Source organism: Strix uralensis, chromosome 7 (assembly GCF_047716275.1).
Source record: "Strix uralensis isolate ZFMK-TIS-50842 chromosome 7, bStrUra1, whole genome shotgun sequence".
Classification (NCBI taxonomy): domain Eukaryota; kingdom Metazoa; phylum Chordata; class Aves; order Strigiformes; family Strigidae; genus Strix; species Strix uralensis.
The window spans coordinates 18,840,141-18,856,079 of record NC_133978.1 but is presented as its reverse complement, the minus strand read 5'-3'; the positions used below and the strand labels follow the sequence as shown (position 1 = coordinate 18,856,079).

The 15,939-nt window shown below is 38.5% G+C and overlaps 1 long non-coding RNA gene across 3 annotated transcripts in view; it reads right to left on the bottom strand.

Annotated features, from left to right (window-relative positions):
* Nucleotides 1-15,939, bottom strand: part of LOC141945870 (uncharacterized) — a 124,922-nt gene that overhangs the window by 91,364 nt on the left and 17,619 nt on the right. For 2 of the 3 annotated variants that reach the window (XR_012629657.1, XR_012629656.1), the window contains exon 3: nucleotides 11,634-11,725. The exons of the other annotated variant lie outside the window; for it this stretch is intronic. This is a non-coding gene — a long non-coding RNA (uncharacterized LOC141945870). The remainder of the gene's footprint in view (nucleotides 1-11,633; nucleotides 11,726-15,939) is intronic. 3 annotated transcript variants of the gene reach the window in all.

Below are 15,939 nucleotides of genomic sequence, written 5' to 3'. Positions count from 1 at the left end.
ATATGTGGGGTTTTTTTCTATTATCTGTGTACAAAGAGTCCAAAGGGTGCATCTGCATCCCTGATACTGACAAATAAAACCACAGAGTGCTTCCTAAGATAACTTTATCCCAGTGTCACCAAGCTGCTAAATGCTTATTATCATACTGGGAAAGATCATGGCACAGCAATTAAATCAACTGCAATTATGTTTCTCAGCTGGAGCTGGTGTGTCAAGTATAGAAAACAACTTTAAAATTAGCTCCCCATTTCACTTACTGTTCTCTCAATGAAAAGTTATGAAGCTTGAACCTGCAACGTTCTTGTCTTCCTTCACCTCAGCATCTCTGTCACAGACCAGACTGGGTTTAAAACAAGAAGCCTAGTCAACAATAATCCTGTACTGCAGAACAAGCTAAATAGTTTTCTGTGAGTTTCTAGCACTAAAGGAAGTACCAATGGTATTTAACAGTGTGTTTAGTTAGAAATAATACCATTCATCCTAAAGTGGGATAACAAAAGCTATGAAAACGTGTAAAGATAATTAGTGTTTTGCTTAAAGCCCAGAATTAAGGGATTTAAGCTTTCCTTTACAAGAAAAACTGTATCCCTCATGGTTGCAGAGAAAAAAAGTAAAATCATGACTCAGGTGTTTCCTTAAACAAAACAAAGAAAGAAAACAAAACATCTCATGAATCACAAAGAACAGCCTGTGATTTTACAGGATGATGGGAAAGGGGAGAGAAGAGAAGGGATACAGAAGTCTGCAAAATATTAACATGCTTGAACTCCGTATAACTATATTTGTGATGTATTTTAAAGTTTATCCCCAGGAAAGCCTAAGCAAACAGAAGACAAGTCTGAGTGGTTATAATATTGCTAACATTTGCATTTCACTTTCACATGCTGCACCACAATAACAAGAACACAGAACTAGACCAGCATATCTTAATTCTGCCCTGCAGAATCTTTCAAGCTCACAAAATTAGTGTTATTTTCCCTTTGCAATGAAAACAGGCATAGACTTTCAATACTTTTGTAATAACACAAGGGTTCAGGACAATCTGATACAAGTCCCTGCTCTAATATTTGAATATGTATTATGGGTATTTACTATAGATTTTCATCCTACATCACTCTAAATCAGGCACAGCATGGTTTTAAATGGGCTTTTCCACATACCATGTCAGTAGCCCTACTTTTCAAGCTGTAGTCAGCCAGCAGGCTGTAACCCAGTCTTTAAATATCTCCTTCTGCCTATTTCTCGGAATTTTCACATTATCCAATAGTTTTACAGAAGATCTAATTTCCACAAACTAGGTCTACATATTACCACCATCTCTTAAGAATCTTTTTTCTTTATGTGCAAGCAAGTTTTAAGTCTTAGAAGAAAAGCTCGTTTACTAGCCTGCATGTAGCAAGAAGGACGTAGCAGACTTCCACACCACTTGTTTCTTCTTCATTGAAAAGCCAGCTTGCAAGGGCCCAATACCTACCACCAGAATCCACCAGAATAACACATCAAAATATGAAAGAGTTAATGTGGGGTTTTTTTCCTCTTGTTGGGTAGGCAGCATTTCACTCTACTGACACTCTATTCAGCATGACCAGGCCAAACATGAAGCTGAAAATTTTAGCCAAGGTGAAAAGGTGAAGCCACACACAGGATTCTGTAACCATACTGCTTCCAGTAGCCAAGCCAAATTGCCCAGACTTAGCAGGGCACCTCCATGCTGCATTGCACAGTACTGTGTATGCATTGAATAGCTACTAGTGTAGAGGGAAGAAAGATATTTAGGCAAACAATCCTCTTAAAACAACCTCATTTGCTCAGGAGAGAGTGACTGAAATAGCCTTTGAAGTGAGATGGGGCAAGATGAATGTCTTTGGTGGTTTTGGGCATATATTCAAAGTGTTCTGAAAATGTAGCAAACATGAAAGGTTACCCTGAAAGCAAACAGAAGGAGCCAGTCCACTACTAAGTCTCAAAAGTACAGCCATTAAGGATCTTGTAATGTCTTATTTGGGAAAGTTGATGAGTGCCAGATCAATGAAGATACAATTTTGGATCACTGATTTCTATGTAAGAAAAATAGACCAACTCATAGAATTCAGAAAAAAGTACTGTCTGCTGTTTTACACCAAGATGCCACTTTTTGAATAATCTATATACAACATCAGGTCACAGAGGATTTCACAATTCTACAATGAAGATGAAGGAGAAGCTGAAAGCATAGAAATTAGATATAACTGCATGTCACAGCATGAAAACAATATATGTATATACATGAGGGATCTTTTCTCCTTCATGGTCCTGTTGAAGAAAGCAAGAATACTAGGTATCACTAGCATCCAAAAGCTCCACCTGGAGATGAGAACTCCAATGGATTTCACAGAACCATCATCTGCCTTTGCTCTTTTCTTCAAGCCAGCAGCTATTAAGAACAGCTAAGGTAAAACAGATCAAGTCCTTTGGCACAACAGAAACAATGAGGGATAGATCTTTGTTATTTCCTGACCTCAGTCCTCATTTTCCCATCATCAAATGGCACAGCTTTAGGGTTACTCTGACTGACATAATGTGAGAAAGCCCCAGATGGTTTTTACAGCTTCCAGATAAGCTCATTGCCTTATCCTGGCACAGCCATTGTGCCAGTATCTGAGAAAGCTGTGATGTAGAGCTGACTGTTGTTTTTGCAGCAACAACATTTGCCAATATTTACTCAAGGAAGAGGAGTGGCAGATGGTTACAAATGAGTCATTGGTAAATAATGCAAGAACATTCTTTAGCTAACCCTGAAGCAATCCCTAGGGATTGCTGAAGATCCCTATGAGACACACAACATGTATTCCATGGACTTAGTTTTAAGGAAAGTCTAGTTACAAACACGGAGGTAAAAGATTGATTCTAAGTAAATTTTATAGTGCTCCTTTGTCTCATCTCCATCTGTGCTTCCAAACAATTTTTTATTAATTACATTTGCGAATGTTTGTAGTCCTTGAAGTCAGAGGGCACTCCTGGAAGCTCAAATCAGGCTGCATAATACCATTAGCTCATAAAAAATTTCCTATACATAAGTGAGTGTTATGCTTTTTTTTCCCTAAATTAGACATTGCAACACATGCATAATCAAAATCAGACATAATAGCAGCTGAACCACTGAGCTGAGCAAATAACTTATGTCAATGTGGCGTGACTCATTCCTTAAATAAGAAAATTCTCATAATTTTGCGCAGTAAGAGGCCAGTATTCTCTTATTTATTGAAGTACATTCATTTTCTCTCTGCCAGTGCCATTGTGTAGCTATTGCGTATGGACCCAGGTTTAAGACAGCATAAGCAAAAAATCAGAAAGTCTGAAACAACTATATGTGAGTCAACAGTTAGGGAGTGGATTTTACTGGGAGCCCCCATTCACTGTGATGGAAAAATTTCAAAATGAAGGCAAGTGAAGGCAAGGTCAGACAAATGAAATGTCAATTATGATTCCTTTTTAGAAACACAGTATATCTCATGAACACCCCTTCATTCTGTTTCCTTCAGCAGATTGACAGATATTGTCCTCCTTGACTGGTAGGCCCCAGCCACAATGGGCTCAGCAGTATGCTGTATTTCCATAAATTCACATCCACCCAGTACCATCTTTAACCACAGCAATCAACTAGCCACAGTATGGCTTAGTCGTTTCCTTACAAGTTTATGTCTCATGAACAGTATAGATCCACATAATAGAGGCATATGTGGAAATTTTCAGAACCAACAGAAACACAATTTTAGATAATAGATCATTTAAGGAAGCAGTTAAAGTTTCTCAGAAACAGAAACATTCCCCCCTTCAGACTTCTACTCCTCACTTGTTCTTTGGTCAGTGCACGTTTAGATCTGGAATTTGGTGCTACTGGTGCCTAGCAGCATGTACACAAGGCAGCAACAAAAAGGAGTTCTATTGATGCCTAGAAAGCCCCAGCTCAGCGTAAAGTCATTGTAAATTTAGCTAAATGAGCTAGCATTGCTCAGCAGTCATCCACAATTAGTATTACACTGCTGAGTGGCTGAAGAACACAATGGCCCATTACCAGACAAAATATAAAATCAGAGCTGTATATTAGAGCTCTGCCTTCTTCCTACAAGGAGTGAAGCATTATATTCTACAGGTGATAAGATGCACTCTGAGAACATCCAATAACTAAAGAGCTATAGAAACTCTATTCTCCTTTGCCAGGACTAACACCTCCCCCAGCAAGAAATCTTTAGCCATTGGTGAACAACAAAAATCATGAGGAAAACCCACAAACTACAGCTCTGTTTCACTGTTAATTGTTTTTTGTTAGTCATCTTTCCCGTCCTTATCCATTTACTTTAATTTGACATTTGTGTACAGGCACATCTCTCACGTGCATGTGCCACACACACTTACATGCTGTCTGATGCTGGTTTCCTGTATGAAATGGAAGCAGAGATTCTTCTATAAGCACCAAGCATCTACTCAGACAATAAGCACATCATAACTTAACTCTGAGGATCTGGAAGACAATGTCACTTTTTAGAGTTATTGTGCCATCTCACAAATTGGAAAAAAACAATATTTCCTAGTCAAGGTAAAAATGTATTTCTTGAAGCTGAACTATGAACATTACTTTAAAATTTTTCAGCTTATGATGTCCATGCACACTCAGATTTCTCCCCCAAGAATCAGTCTCCCTATTGGTAGTGCATCTTTCTCCAGATTACTAGGAAATTACAGCTTAGTGGGTGCAGAAGCAAATTACTATACAGATAGTGCTCTGGTTGAAGAGACAGAAATAGTGATGTATTTGCTTTGTAATTGGCTGGCACTTGCTATCGACCCTGTAAATCCTCCACCATGACATGCTGATTAGTATGCACTGTAATTTATCAGCCAGCTGTTCCAGGCTGGAATTCTGTGCCTTGTAATCCATGCTCTAAAAATGCTGTATTTAAGTACTGTCGCTACCTGCTAGACTATAGTTTGAGAGTTTAAAGTACAGAAAGCTCCTAAATCATCAATAGCAAGAGAAGAAGATATCATTAATTTAAAAATACATCTGTTTAAACATACATTCCTAAAGAGCAAAAAATAGTCAGGTGGGTCGCTAAAACTGCTAGATACTAATGATCATAAAGCCACATGTGCTACACCCTATTTTTGGAGACTCCTGCAGCAGATGCTCTTTAGGAAGTGTCCCTGACAGCCAAGCAGCAATTTTCAGTATAATTACAAAGGCATTAGATTAAAGAAAGCTACAATTTATGGCAAACAAGTGCAACAGAATGAAGCCAGCTCCACAGCACTGCAGTAAACCTACCCAATTTCAGCAGTGCTTGTCAAAATAAGGATCCTGAATATGACTTTGGACAGAGACCTAAGAAATTTAGGCTAGTCTGTATCCTGTCTGTTCTCTTTTTCCTTCTGTTTAATTGGTTGTGAGTTGGAAACAAGCAGCAACACTGTGGCCTGCGACAATAGCTAATGCAAGAGTTGCACTTCTGATGCAAGTCATTTTATATAAAACGAGAATAGTCATGTACAAGGCAGTAGTCTTGTGTACACAATATTTAGTAATTTTGACCTTTCTGGTTTGCTTTCCAGCAGTGCTCCAGCTTGCGTATTTCTCTATACAACTATAACCTTCTAATGCTTTGGTATCAATAATCTTCAGATTTTGCACCCTCACTGACTTCAGGTCAGATATTGTGAGATACTATGCAAAAAGAAATGACATTAGTGAAAAAGGTTAGGAAAAGGATATGGTCAGAGTTCTATAAAGAACAGAATAGTTCAAGAAAGACCAAAATTAAAAAAAAAAGAATGTTATGTTCTGTTACAGTCTGGTCACTAGGAACCACCATACATATGAGAGGCAGAAGTGAGAAAGGCCAATGCACAAAAATCTGGCTTGTGGCTAGTTCAGGCTTTCTACAATTGATTTCTAAGACTTCTCTCTTGCTCTGACATAACAGGTAAGCTCTTTAATTGCAAGTTTATAAACCTAAATATGTATTTCAAAGCCATCCATCACTATGGCATTTGGATGGCTTTTGAGAAATACACTGCTAAAGCAAAATCATCACTCTGGCCACCACCTTCCTGGCGTGTTCAAAACTGTCACAACCATTGGCAGGGAACATCCAGGGCCTAAAGCAGCAAGTCTGTTCTTATGAAGGAGAAAGATACACCTGAACAGACCATACATAATGCCACACAGCCAAGATCTTGCAATCTGCTGAATACTGTCTTCAGGGCAGAGGAAAGTTAATTGAAGACAAAACATTTAAAGTAACAAAGAAAACAAAACTAGTTGTAATTTGATGGTTGGCACTTTGATAGATCTGCAGAAATTAAAATATGGAAGGGTTTTATCTCTAAGCTGTTAACAGTGGGAAAACAGAAGATTCACATTCCTGGGCGGGCCAGACAACTGCTGAAATTTAACATATATGGTAATTTAATTGAGACATTACTACAGGTTTAGGAAAAAATAATTCAATCCTGGAAAAGCCTTTTCTTCACTAGAAAAGACAGAAATAACATTTCAGCATAGTATTTACCGAAGGAACCACTACTTCCCTGCTATCCTTCCCCTGGCTACATTCTGTTTTCTAAGAAATATAAAGATTAAAAAAAAGAAGGGGGAACGTGAACAACTAAAAGCCAGTTTGTGGTTGGTTACTATTTAAAATATCAGTATGTCTAGATCCATTCATCCAGAATGGCCTCAAACCTAACAGACTGGTTCTTGTTTCTGTACTTCATGTTTACGAAACATGAAGATTTCCCAGTTGTATCACAAAAATTTCTAGGTAGGATTACACCAAAGAGTCCTTTGATTCTTGATTCTGTAACTGCATCATAATAAAGCAGCTCATCTGTCCTCCACATAACCGTGTTTTCAGAGTTCTGTGCTAACTGGAGTTTGGAATAAAGTAAGCAGGATATGATAAATAATTCTGTGCATTTAAGTGACTGTGTGAGGACCGCAAACAACTGAGCTTGTACATCCTTTGCAGTCTGAGCCTGAGACTGCTGCTTTGGATACCGGGAGTGAGGACGCACAGTGATGCACTCTCTGTTGCTGATGTAGAGAGATTGCTTGCTGCCCCAGTGTATGCATTCCCCAGAGTTCAGTCTTATGTTTGAGACACTGAAAAGTTTAACCATATCCTTTCCTTGGAGTGCATCACCTACATAGTGTACCTCAAAACTCTTTCACTTCTCTCCATGCCTTGCACTAAGCCATATCCTGTCTTTCCACACAAAGTATTGTGCCTGCTCTGACACAATGCCAGTCTGAAGGCAACAAAAAGCACTGGCATTGGCAGGGTGTCCCTAATCAGCTCAAACCTTCTGCCTCTTGTTTCCAAGTCACCAACCCTTCTATTTCTGTACAAGCTGCATGATCTCTGATGGCATAATGTAGTCGTGGTGCCTTGCTTTCTTGGGTCTCCATATGCTTCACATCTGTAGTCTGTCTGTTACACTGACTAACAACCCATTTCTTCATGTAGTTTAGGGTGACCTGATGAAAATGCACATATTTGGGGATAGCAGCAATCGCATTATATGCCCACATTGGAATTTGTTCTCTTCTGACTATAGAGATCCTGAACTTTAAAAGAGCATTATATTTTACTTGAATAGTACATTTCATGTTTGTCGTCATAAATAGTGATGTTTGACAGGTGCTTCTCATTTGCAAAATGAAATATGAAGTACTGCATTTAGAATAAAATGCACAGTAGTATCTAAAAGCAATGCAAAACTCAAACTCTGCCATGAGTGTTATTGGCACTCAGCATACTTATGTAAGTTTAAATGAGCAGTATTATTTATATAACGTAACTGTGGAGGCACTAAACACACTGTGCAAATGCAAGAAGAGGTGTATACTATTTTATCCCACAGTCAGTCACACAAAGTGGAGAGAAACACTTACAAACCTCCTTGTTTAGAACTTAAAGTATCCTTCACGCGTTACCACAGAAGTCTCTACTAGCCAATGTGTGCTGCAGAAGGTTATTCCACAGCATCAAAGAGCAGATTTATTTGCCTAAGCTGTTACAGTAGACATCCAAAAACTCTACACAGGAGCACCCCGCATACAGTGTTCTCTCTTTTACAGAAAACGGGTTTTTTTGTCTGCTTTAGTAGCGACACACAGAAAAGGACAAATGTATTTCTGTTTGGGATTTCTTGATCAAAGCTGCCTGCATTCATATGACACTGTACTTGCACAGTAAAGTCACCTGCTTTTAGGACATGCCAGAATTACTGTGTGCGCATAGCTGTTTTACTCAACAGTTTCCAGAATGCCTGTGACAGCGAGCATGCCCGGGGTTTCTGGAAGTGCAAACCCAGATCAGAGCTGTTGGGCACTTACAGCAGTGTCCAGATCAGGAATTTCATATATTCTTTGGTATATTTGCATTTTGTTTATTTGGAAAAAGTGAAATAGAAGGACAGGGTCATTGTTATGGTTTTAATTGTTTGTTAGTTTCAGCCAAAACCAGAGTTACCATTTTTATTTATATATTTCATCCACGCACAAAGAAACTCAGGGTTTAACACACAGTCAGACCCATTGCATACAGGTGATACTATTCTTAACGCTGGAATATTTATTTACATGTGGGCCTGCTTGCTTACATTAGTTTCAAAGCAGCTGAACAAAAAGCAAATTAACAGAAAATAGAGAAAAGAGTAAGTAAAAGAAAACCAAGAGAAACATTGGAGAAACTTCTTCCAGGATACATAGCAAGACAGTGTCAATGCTTGAGTCATAAGACTCAGCAGTTCTTGGATTTGGAGCTTCAAGCTCAAGCAGAATATGCTTTTATCGCTCAGCTCAAAAAATTGCAGATTCAATTCAAAATAGTTTATATTATCCTCTACCTACTGTCAGGCTTCCCACTGTATGAGTTGTTCAAAGATTTGGGATAACCTAGCTGTCTTAGCAGTGATTCATATAAACAACAAGAAAAATCCTAAATAGCAACAATTATGGTTGATATCTTTGGTGCCGGTGCCAGGAGGAGGCTGCCTGCCAAGGGGAACATTCCTTGCAAGTTAGTCCTACAATGTGCTGGCAGCTAGCAGCGTCTGGAACGAATCTGATGTTCTGCTCAGTCGGGCTGCTCCCAGGGTGCCAGCGACGCAGGGCAACACAGGGGTGTTTCAGGGAGCCCCCCAGGGTTCACGGAAATGAGGCATTCCCTCTTCATCCATACAAAGGAAGCTTTGTGATAAAGAATCATTTTGCTAAAGCTTCTGGTGTAAGGCACAGGAAGAAAAAAACACAGTAGGGAGGTCAGGCTCTGCTTCTTCAGCATTTGCTTTCATCTGTTAGCATGCCTTAAACTGAACCATTCTCTTTTATTTAAAATATTGCGTCTCACAGTGAGGAACGTGTCAAGATTTTTAGCATTGATCTCCATGATAGAGTCACCAGCTAGCACAGAAGAATGTTTCAGGATGTAAAGCATATTGTAGCTTTTGGACTTATAAGCACCAGATTTTGCATACTGTAGTAGGAGGGGCACTTGTAAGAGAAGGGACTTAAAACTAAAGCAAGTCCATGTTCAGTGCACTTCCTTCTGGAGGCTTCTAAAGGTTAAAGGTAATTTTTTTTAATTCTTGACTTCCACCAGAGAAAAATGTAAACTTACCCTGTTGAAGACTGAACTGTCTCTCCATTTTTGAGTATAGCATTTCCTGATACCTTTTTAATATATGATAAGGGGTAGGAATATGCTTGCCTAGTAACTTAATATCGGATTAGGACAGTAGACACTACTGCCATGCCACCTTACCAGATGAGCACAGCGCTTATATGAGTGTCTCTTAAAATGCTTTTTGAAGTACAGAAAAAATTAAGTATCTTCCTTGTCCTACTGCTCATAGTAGCTGTGAACATTTTTATTTTACACTAAGCAAGCACAGAGTTCCCTGTGAAGACAAGTTCAGACAATCTCAGATTCTCTGAGTCTGCACAGCTCCATTTTCCTGGATGATTGATTACATTTGACTCTTCTTGACCTTAAAAGAGCATTCTGAGAACAATTTCCGTGAGTAGCTAAAAGTTGTAATTTGTTCAGTAAAAGATGGCAATTTCTGCTGCTGAGAATTTAATGGAAACATATTCTGTGATGAGCTTGATTTTAACTAAAAACAAAAAAAGCAAAAAAAGAAGAAAAAAACCTTTTATGTCACCATCTATTTTTCTTAAAATTTACCTGAGTTAACGAACACCATCTCAATTCAAGTCATAAGCTTAAAGATAAAGATTGGGAATCTTTTGTCAGAAGATACTAAGTATCATTGAAACTCTGCAGAATTTAACAGATTTAATAACTACTAGGTCATTGATTTCGTACTTATTCTTCTTATACTTTTTTTTGGCTGTTAAAATCATCAGAGGTCTTAATTTTAACCTGACACTAAATAAGAACTGAAAATAGAAAAAAAAATAAATAGGGAAGTAATAATTTTTCAGAAGTTTAGACACTTTAGAGCTTGAAGTAACTCGGTTAGGGGAACTTGTGCTTCTCTCCAGTGTGATAGCAAACAATGCTGACCCCTCCAACTGCCCAGGTTTGGAAAGAAGGCCGCAGTGTCAAAGTGTGCTCAACATGTGAGAGCCCATGACATGAAACTTTCTTCCACCCCTGTCTCAAAGCCTATTTTATGACGCACTGACTATTTTGAACTCAGGCATGTTATTCCATTTCATTGCTGTTCTCCTATATTCCAATCTCTCATTATGTTACCTTGAAAATCATGACATGATTTGCTGACTCCTTTCTTGAAAGGAGGTTTTGTCATTTATTGGTGGAGAATTCTTTTAAGCAAGACATCAGATAACCTGACTACATGCTTCATATGTCTTCTCCTAGAAAAGATGATTTTAAAATATGCAAGTAATGTTTTTTAGTTAATTAAGCACATCTATAACTCAATAAAAAGAATATTGTATGCTGGCTGATGTTTCAAACATCTTTGCTAAAAAGATTTCTTTGCAGTTATCAGTATTATCTTAAATACAGGAAGAGCCTTGAACTGTGGTTTTAAGACCTGAAAGCAGAACATTGAAAGTGTCTGGATGGAGATGTAGCCTTTTTAAGCCTAAAAAGAAGAGGATTTAAAAGGACTGAATAGCTCAAAGGATTAGCAATGAAAGACAGACACTTTCACATATAAACTTGTCTGAGTTCATCCAAATTCAACAGCAACTTAGGTCATCAAATTAAAAGAAGCTTTGGTGGTTCACTGGAAGCAAGTCTGTGGCTCTCATCCCAGTTTCTAGAGAAAAGATACTCATCAAAAACATGCCTCTATTTGGCGTTCATACTGGGTGTTTCAGAAAAGACCAAGAAATGAAAATACACAGAGCAGTTCTCTCTAAATATGTGATATTAGTGGCCTAGCTAGAATAGCATGTGGGGAGCACAGCCTCCCTTTTTTCAGTTGTGGATATGCAATGCAATCCCTGAATAAAAGCAGATTTTTATAGTATTACTAATGCAGAATTTTCTAAAAACATGTAATATATTCAGTAAGTGGGAAGGAGAGTTCAGGTGATTCACCACTGAATTCCTCATTCCTGAATTTAAACTCTGTTTATAGCATAATGTACTTACCATTTTACATTGTTGTTGTGGGCTTTCTTTTGTACAGTCCTTCCCCATAAAACTGGACCCAGATAAAGCTGGACTCCTTTCTGTCAGGAACACTGTAGGAACATACACATGCTTTTATAAGACACCGCTATCCCACACACACAAGGGACATTGGTGGGCCTCAAGTGCTTGAGCAGACAGTCATTGCAAAGGGATTGAAGTCACTATGATGAGCCATGACCAAAGCTGCCAGGTCAGGGGAGCATGCAGGTCACTACCCATCCACTTGAGTTGAGACAGTGGGAACTGCAAGAGTAATCAGGTCTCATTCTTGCTCAGCAGAGCAAGTTACCATCCAGTTACCAGCTCAAATTTCTGCATAAAAATTCTTCAGTTTCATGGGCATGCATGTTTCTCCAAGTGTAAAAAACAAAGCTAGACACTGGGAAAAAGGCACAGATTTTCTGAGAAGCTACAAATTAATAATATTTCCCCAAGCAAAAAAGGGGTGGAGGGAAAAAAATGCCTTTTTCCTTAGACATCTTCTCATATATAAGCATATGAAAATTCTAGATATGTTCACATGGCTGTAAGCTCATTGTGATCAGTAACCCCACAAAGACAAGCTGCATTTTCATGAAAAATCATTCTGTACATTTCTTTTCATCAAACCACCCATGGACTTGGTGTTGGGTGCCCTCTATTCATCATCCAGTTCTCTCAGTCTGCATGATCAAATAATTTCTGTGCCTAGAAATCAAATAACATCCTTATGTAGGTGTTACGAATACACGAACACACACACATCAGACTGTTTGTCTCTTCTGCTTTAAAAATGGGGGAGGGACAGGTCCAGAGCACTCTAGCTATAAATGCTTTCTGTATATCATTGCATGGTACACTTGCACTCACCAAACCCAGGCTGGTGGTATAAATAACCCTCTCTTGAAGAGCAGACATTAATTTATCTACTAGGGTTTCCACCTGTTAACATTTTTCAGAGAGGGGCCCTGTCTGGAAATAACTCTGTATTTGATGATGAACTCTATGTGCTTTACTGGACAGAACCAAGATGTGACTCACTGCTCTGAGATGTGTAAATTTTAAACCTGTTTCAGTCGTGGAGGCTCAGACTTGTCTGATAATAGACAGACATCAGTGGCAGAGCTGAAAAGAGACCACAAAAATCTGGACTCTTGAGATTTTTATTTTACCTGAAAGAAATGTTGGCACTCTGAGAGTAATCTCAAGAAATAAGTCACTATAAGGAAGACATCACTGAATAGCAGCAGCAGGCTCTGCTTTCTAGAAGATGAGAAAATGTTTGTCCATAGGACATCTTAGTGAACTTTAAGCCATGCTTCTCCCTTCTGCTAGTCACAAAATCATCATAATGATCATGGGAGAGTCACGTTTTCTGATCACTGTGGGATTTACTCATGTGTTCTTGCATTATAAATTTTGCTCTCAGGTTTTTCTCAAGTTACCTGTAATAGTTTTGTAAAAGATTTCACAGTGAGGGGGAGGGAATGGACATAGAGCAGGACATTCTTTATTAAAGGATATTCTTATTGTCCTAACCATCATGATACTAAATGATCATATCAAATTAAGCAGAAGGCTTATTATTGAAACAATAGTCAATATCAACTGTTCCCTGTACTGTGCTCCCAGTTCTTGACTGTCTTTTCAAACTTTTATCAACTTACAATTTTTAATTCCAAATGAAATAACATTTTCAAAAATTTACATAAGGTTAATATAACATTCTCTGTCTTTTTCAGCATTATGTCATGACATTCTGGAATTCATTGAGTCAAACTTGTCTGAATTTAAATCTTATTTGGCTATTGGGGTAATAAAATCATGGCAGTTATATTTCAGGGAACATATTAAGGGCAGTGATTCTGATTAATGCAGAGATTGCCATTATCCTTAAGAGGTAAGACAGACAAAGTAATTGCAATATTTTGGGTAATTGTGCACTAATTGGGCACTAGTATTGTTTCGGGAGAACTAGACAAAAGGTGAAGTACAGATAACCATCACATGATGAGGTCTTGCTCCTGCCCTGATAATACTGGAGGTAAGTTAAATGTATGTATACAGAAAAAGAGCCACAGCAATATATAACTATTCATTTAGCGAGATCTGCTATGAAAGATAATTGAATATGTTTTGGTTTTGACAAAAAAGATTCCATATCAAAGAGGATACGGTAGGGCTGGAGAGTGGGAAGAAGGATTTCTTTATCTTAGGATTGTGGCAGCTCAGGAAAATTTCCTAGCAGTGTACAACAGGAAGAATCAAGAAAATCACTGGACAGAGCATAGTTTAGCTGCACACAATTCAGTGAGGAAGACAGGAAACTAGATGGAGGGCAGTTTTGACTGTTAACAGTTCAGAAGCGACACCATGACAAAACGGAGACTGCGTCAATACATGGGCTTAACCCTCACTCCTCATACACATATTGTTTCCTACAGTAAGTAGCAGTATGACCTCATCAACACTTGCTGAGCTTGATGCACAGCACAGGTGCTGATATCTATCACTCGTACAGAGCCAGTACAAGGTCTTAGCACCATGTAAGACCTATGGCCTACTGAGGGGTTTTGTGGTGCCAAATCTTATGAATTAGAGTCAGTTCCTGAGTTACCATCAAGGGCTCTGATCACTGTGTCAACCAAGGCGTACTTGTCTAGGAATTGTTAACAGATGCCCCATTTCCCCACCTTCCATTTTCTCCCCCAAAATAAGAAATAACCTGCAACCACTGTGACACACAGCAGCTGTAACAGATAAACAATCCACTTTCCCACACAAGAGTCACTACAACTCCAGCCTAATACATTCTGGCAAAGATACTGGTATCAAGACAGCATAGCCTTCCAAATGGGACTACAGGCTATTCTGTCTCTGTTTTGATGATCATTCCTGACCCTGAACTGGTCTTTAACATTGCAGGGAAAAAAAATAGCAACTAAAACTTCAGAGAGAATTCAGTACTGATATATACACTCTCTCACAGGGACAGAGCATGTCAGCACAACAAACTCTGGCGAAGCTTCTTTGATGGATTAGCCTGAACGAGATGCAGGCATCATATTTTTGTCAACAGATAAAGGAAAACAGGACCAAACTGAAATTTTAATATCTCTAGCAGCTATCCCCCACAGGCTTTTCTCAGGGGGAGTAGAGTTCATTTCTGCATGTGCCAGTTACACAGCCAGTGATAGCCGAGTGAAACAAAGAAGGGAAAAGGGATCCTTCTCTATGTAGCTATGACACTTTGATAAATTTTCTTCTTGTATGACTTACACTGACAAAACAACAGAAATCCAGGTCTTTCCAAATAAGCAATGCAAAAAGCTTGACTCAAGGAACTCTGAATCTGCCTTTAGTTTCCCACAGAAAAACAGCAGCTATATACTTCCGGTCTGCGTGCCTTGTTTTAGATGATAGAAAGTATTTTCACAGATCACTTAGTGGGATGAAAAGTTAGGATTTGATGTTGCAAGATGCCAAATCTCTTTTTTCCACTAAAGCAAAAAACATCTGATGGTCAAAACCTCATAGCTTTAGTTGCTGTTAAACTGGATTTGATTTTGTTTTATTGCAATCTTCATCAGCCTTACTATTTTTGAGTCCTCCTCCTATTTTGTGCATGGCTGCTAGCAAGTGTGGATTTACAGATTTCAGAAATACAGAGCAGTTCTGGCAACTATAGTATATCATGTTGTTACAACAGTTGGTGGTCTTGAAAAAGAGGAAGCTTGCAAGAATCATGCACTACACTCGCAAGAAACCTGGAAGAAAATATTTGGTGAGTTGTCTACACATGTTGCTAGAATCAATGGTTGTTCAAAAGATTGTAGTAATCTAGGGATTCTGTATAATAATTCATGTCCTACAAAATTTAAATTACAACAGCCTCCTCATTGCTGATTCTCTATTTCAAATAGCTTCAAGTCAGAGACTGGGCTAAGTTTGTGTTTGAATACACTACAGCCAATTTCCTGAGCAAAAGACACCTTCTATATTAAGATTTTTGTTACTTCTGAAAGTGCCAGTTAAAACCCAATCACATCTGTTCGGGGTTTTTTTTGTTTGTTTGGGTATTTTGGGGTTTTTTTTAAGGAATATTCCAAACCAGATCTATGAACACTGGTGAGAAAAGCTGGCATCTTCTGCTTTTATTCTTATAGTACCTCCACATTGTATGCCACTCTGGAAAAATGCTCTTTATTCTGGCTATCAAGGCTTCAAATAGACAGTGTTTACAAAGGTTCTCATGTTGTACCTTTCCTAATGTAATTGAGCTCTT